This window comes from Penaeus vannamei, chromosome 22 (genome assembly GCF_042767895.1).
Source record: "Penaeus vannamei isolate JL-2024 chromosome 22, ASM4276789v1, whole genome shotgun sequence".
Classification (NCBI taxonomy): domain Eukaryota; kingdom Metazoa; phylum Arthropoda; class Malacostraca; order Decapoda; family Penaeidae; genus Penaeus; species Penaeus vannamei.
Genome location: NC_091570.1, coordinates 1361041 through 1366868, shown reverse-complemented (window position 1 = coordinate 1366868; position 5828 = coordinate 1361041).

The following is a 5828-nucleotide window of genomic DNA, read 5'->3' as shown; positions in this document are numbered from 1 at the left end:
TGGGGGGGGGTGTATGTTCAAAACATTTTTTCTGAAGGATGAAACTGCCGAATCCTGGTCCAAACATAAACAAAATAAGATATTCTATATGAACGGCATATTCGTATTTATTTGTATACAAAGAATTTTTTTTTTTACGCCTCCCATATTTCGAGAAAAAATAAAGGCTGGTCTCATATGAGAAATTTTATGAGGTTTCTGAAATTTTCTCACACACACACACACACACACACACACACACACACACACACACACACACTACACACACACACACACACACACACACACAGATACATATATATATAAATGTATAAATATATATATATATATATATATATATATATATATACATATATATATATATATATATATATATATATATATATATATATATACATGGCTATAAATGGTGGCTACAAATGCAGTGAGAATAACATTAGTAAAAAAAACTAGTTTTGTGATGGTAAAGAAAAAAATGATAAAGAAGGGACAGATAGAAACAAGGAGTAAGGTGAGGAAATCAAATGTTTAGATAAAAACTATAAAAAATATATTTATTATTAAACAAAAACAAAAAAACACAAAACAACCCCATCCAAACCCCAATGACAAAGAAAAAAAGGGTTAAAAAAGGGACATAAAAAAAAAAATAATTTAAAAAAATAAGATTAAATATTCACATCATTCTCTTCTAATAGTCGAACACAACGTTGAAAATAACGACAATAAAAAAACACTTCATCCGAACTGTAAGACGAAACGGCCACGCATCTCACTCAGCGAAATACAGACCCAAAAAAGCCAGCGGAATGCAAGGTCATGCAAGGTCGCGCCAGGCGGCATCGGATATCCTTAAAGCCCGCGTCCGGATAAGGGGAGGGACGCTGTCGGATACGCTTCATTTCTCGGGCGAGGATAGAGTGGGAAGACGTCGGGGAGGCTGGGATGGAGGGAAAAGGAGGGATGGAGGGAAAGGGAGGGAAGGAGGGGAAGGTGAGGGAGGGAAAAGGAGGGAGGGAGGGGAGGGTGAGGAGGAAAAGGAAGTGATGGAGGGGTGAGGGAAAGGAGGAAAGAGGGGAGGGGTGAGGGAAAGGGAGGGAGGGAGGTGGAGGGAGGGAGGAGGAGGAAGGATGGAAGGGGGGTGGAGGGAAAAGGAGGAATGGAGAGGAGGAGGGGAGGGTTAGGTGGAGGGAAGGAGGGGAGGAGGAAGCGAGGAAAAGGAGGGATGGAGGGAAAGGGAGGGAAGGAGGGGAGGGTGAGGGAGGGAAGGATGGAAGGGGGATGGAGGAAGATGGGGAGAGTGAGGGAAGGGAAAAGGAGTGAAGGAGGAGGGTGAGGAGGAAAATGAGGGATGTGAGAGTAGGGAGGGTGAGGGAGGGAAATGAGATGGAGAGGGAAGGAGGGAGGGTGAGGGAGGGATGGAGGGAGGAAGGGAGGAGGGGTGAGGGAGGGATGGAGGCAGGGGAAGGAGGGGAGGGGGATGGAGTAGAAGGAGGGAAGGAGGGAGGGTGAGGAGAGAGCGGTGGATGAGGGTAGAGAAAGAGGATGGAGAGGTAAGGATGAGAGGGAGGGGGAGGGGGAATGAGAGAGAGAAGAATGAGTTCGGGATGAGGTGAAAGAGGGAGGAAGGAGGACAGGGAAGAGGGAGGATGGAGAAGAAAAGAGAGGAGTGTCAGGAGAGAAAGGAAGAAGGAAAGAGAGAGGGAGAAGGGCTGGGATGGAAGAGGAGGAAGAGCGAAAGAGGAGATAAGAAACCGAATCGTGAAAGAGATGAGAAGAGCGAAGGCCAGAGAGAGGGAGAGAGGAGAAGGACTTTGGAGGCGGGCGGGATGCTGTCGAGGTTTCCAAAGATCCTTTTGATTATTCCTAATGTCACTTCGAATGTAATTACATTGATTTTCGTTGTATTTTCCCTCCATTGTCAGATGTTTTATCCACATCAACATCATTTTTTATTTATCAACTAGTATGGCCGTCACGGAGCAGTCGACGCCCAACATCCGACACCTGACACACGACGCCCGACACCCGACACCCGACACCTGACACCCGACGCCCGACGCCCGACGCCCGACGCCCTACACCCGACGCCCTACACCCGACACCCGACTCCCGACACCCAACATGGACCCGTGGAGAGTGCCAGAGAAGGCCCTCACAAGGCATCCCCGGGACAACAAATCCAGGAGACGGGCGTGAAGGACTCGAACAAAGGATGGATGTCACCCACCCGTGTCTCCCTGACGTCATGGCTCGAAACTGCAAAGGGAGCATCCGGCCTGCAAGCTGACTGAACCGAGTGGGTCTTGAAAGGTCCTTCGGCAGGTATCGGCAGCTGGATGAAGGCGCTCATTAGCCATCATTGAGGACATGGAAAGGCTTGGCATGTTTGGAGGACTGTTGCTCGTGATCTTTTTAGCGATAAACTCGTTTTGGTGGATTGGTTTCGTTTGGGTTAAGTACTTGCGTCTTTTGGGGATTGAGACTATTTATTTTTATTTATAATGACTAAATACCTGACTTTAAAATGGAATGAAAATAGCCACAGTAAATGTATATCTGTTCCATTTTGATATTACTTCGGCAGGAAGTCCGTTCGGCCAACAGGTCTTCACCATGGAAATGGGAGAGAGAGTGAAATGTGTGTGTGTTTGTGTGTGTGTCTGTGTGTGTGTGTGTGTGTGCGTGCGTGTGTGTGTGTGTGTGTGTTTGTGTTTGTGTGTGTGTGTGTGTGTGTTTATACGTCTTGTCTGTTCTTTATTTAATCTAGGCATTTGATCATCAGTGACTGTATGTACATTTGCGTCTGACAAAAGGCCGTATACAAAAACCTTTTAAAAGAAATAAATAATCTTACTCGGGCTGTTTTCCTGCAGGGAATGTAAAATCAAAACTTTTCAGCCATTTTTCATTACAAAACTTGCAGCGTCCATCCATTGGGAATGCAAGCTCTTATTGCCAGTTGATGTATATTGAACGATGTATATGAAAAAAAAAACTTCAGATACGAAAAAAAAATAATAGTTGTCCATGTTGTGAATGCTGAGGGAGATACAAATCTCTCGTGTTAATTTGCTCCATATATTGACTTATATCTAGCGCGCGCAAGTGTGTATGTGTGTGTGTGTGTTTCTGAGTGTGACTGACTGCGTGTGTGTGTGTGTATGTGTGTGTGTGTGTTTCTGAGTGTGACTGACTGCGTGTGTGTGTGTGTGTGTGTGTTTCTGAGTGTGTGTGTGTGTGTGTGTTTCTGAGTGTGACTGACTGTGTGTGTGTGTGTGTATGTGTCTGTCTGTGTGTGTGTGTGTGTGTTTCTGAGTGTGACTGTGACTGTGCGTGTGTGTGAGTGACTGTGTATGCGTGTGTGTTTGTGTGTGTGTGCATGTGTGTGTGTATGTGCGCGTGTATACAACAAAGCAATAACGCGTTTTATACAGATATACCCTTTAGCCATGGACTCGAACCCAGACGCTCTACATACCACCGAGCGAGAACCCATGACCCACAAATACCCTTGTCTGACGAGAATCTAGACTAGATCCATGGAAATTACCCCTTTTAGAATATTAACGATATACCTACGGCGGTTTAAAGACAAACTTACGTGGCCGCTCAACGAGTGTGCTTCAAAAATTCACACACAATGCCGGATTACTGAAACTGCTTTCCTTTCCTCTAAACAAAAAGGCGTTAGTGCATTTTTAAGTCGCGTTGTCTGCAAAAAGAACAATCCGTCGTATTCTAATCCGGAAGCACGGATAATTCCCAGAAAACGCGACTAAATTCTGGTTAGAAATTACCCGGAGCAATTCGTGGTGCGGTTAAGTCCTCGCCAGGGAGAGTATATACATATTTACTGACATGTATTTACATCATTTATATTTACATTTATATTCACTTACACACACACACACATACACACACACACACACACACACACACACACACACACACACACACATACACACACACACACACACACACACACACAAACACACACACACACACATACACACACACACACACGCACACACACACACACATACACACACACACACACACATATATGTATATGTGTGTGTGTTTACGTATATATCTACATTTATATGTACATTCATATTTACTTATATATATAGTGATTTATACACTTCCGTATATATTTCCATTTATATTTACATCTATATCTACATATATATTTACACCCGCACTTACATATGTATGGTATACCACATCAGCTGAAAACGAAGTGAACTAGATGTGAAGAATTTGGTTTGATGTCATGAAAAGCCTGACAACTTATCACCTGTTATCCCTGTGACAGCATTCATAGCATCAAATGATTCAAAACTATTCACTGGCGCTTGATGTTTAGACAGGACCAGCACATAACATTCTAACATATCTACAATGATAGGAAAAAAATCTGGGTATTATATTTATTTAGCGAGGAGAGTGTTATGATTCGCAGGCAGGTAGATGGATAAAAGAAATAGAGAGCGGGAGGGAGGAGGTAGGAAGAAGAGATAAAGAGAAAGGAAAAGGAAAGAGATAGAGGGGGGAGGGAGGGAAAGAAAGAGAAAAAGAGAGAGAGGGGCAGGAATGGAAAGAAAGAGAGAGGGGGTGGAGTGAAAAAAAGAGACAAAGACGTAAAAAAAAAAAGCAAAATGAAAAGGAAAGAGAAACCAAGAGAGAGAAAAAAATAGAAAGAGAAAGAGAGCGCAAGAGGGGAGAGGGTAAGGAGGAAGGAACGGATATATAAATAAATAAATAAACAGAGAAGAAAAAATGCTAGAATCCCTCAAAAATTCCGATCACCCACCACCACACGGAGCCACACAGACGACCGCCCCACAGCAGAAAAAACCGCCCCCACAACAGAAAAAAAACACCGCCCACATCTCCCGTAGAAACACACAGCCCTATAAACCTTAGCAAAGCCCGGACACGACTGTCAGCACGCCCTCTGCCGCCCATACAAACCCGCAGAAGCCTGGTGGAAAACCCTGAATAGCCCTTTACTGATACAAAGGGATTTGCAGATTCACGGCGACAGATGTACAACGCTTAAATAAGGGAAGGACCGCAGCCAATGGGCTTTCGGTGGATACGGTTTCAACAAAAAGTCCTGGAGGGTTATTTACGTGCGAGAAGGGGAGGAAGCCGGGGGGAAAGATGTCGCTCTTCGTGTTAACATAATTAGAGCTAATTTAACCACAATTAAAATTTTAATATAATCGGATTTTTTTTTTTTTTTTTTTACGATTTCAGCACAAGTGGATATTTTTAGATCATAATCAGGATTTGGATATAATCGGAATTTTTTTATATCATAATCGGGATTTGGATATAATCGGATTCTTTTTATATAACTAGAATTTGATATAATCGAATTTCTTTTTATCATAATCAGCATTTTCTTATACCCAGACCCTCCTTTTCAATAACATTTAGACTCTCGTACACAATCAAACCTACTTAATCATAACACAATTAAATCTTTACCTCAATAACAATCAGATACTAAATAATAATCAGATTTTTTTAATTTACCAGATTTTTAAACAGATTAAAATCGATCTAATCCTAATAACAGAATCTAATCCTCCTTTTATCAGAAATCCTCTGAGACAAACACTAAGAAATAAAGATAAATCTGCGTTAGCCATATCACACTGTTTCTGAGGTCTGGGAGCACTCGGGTACCCTGTGAAGTAAACAGGATTTCAAATATTCATGAAAGGAAGGGGAGGGGGAGTGAGAGTATGAAATCTTTCTCTCTCTCTCTCTCTCTCTCTCTCTCTCTCTCTCTCTCTCTCGCTCTCTCTCTC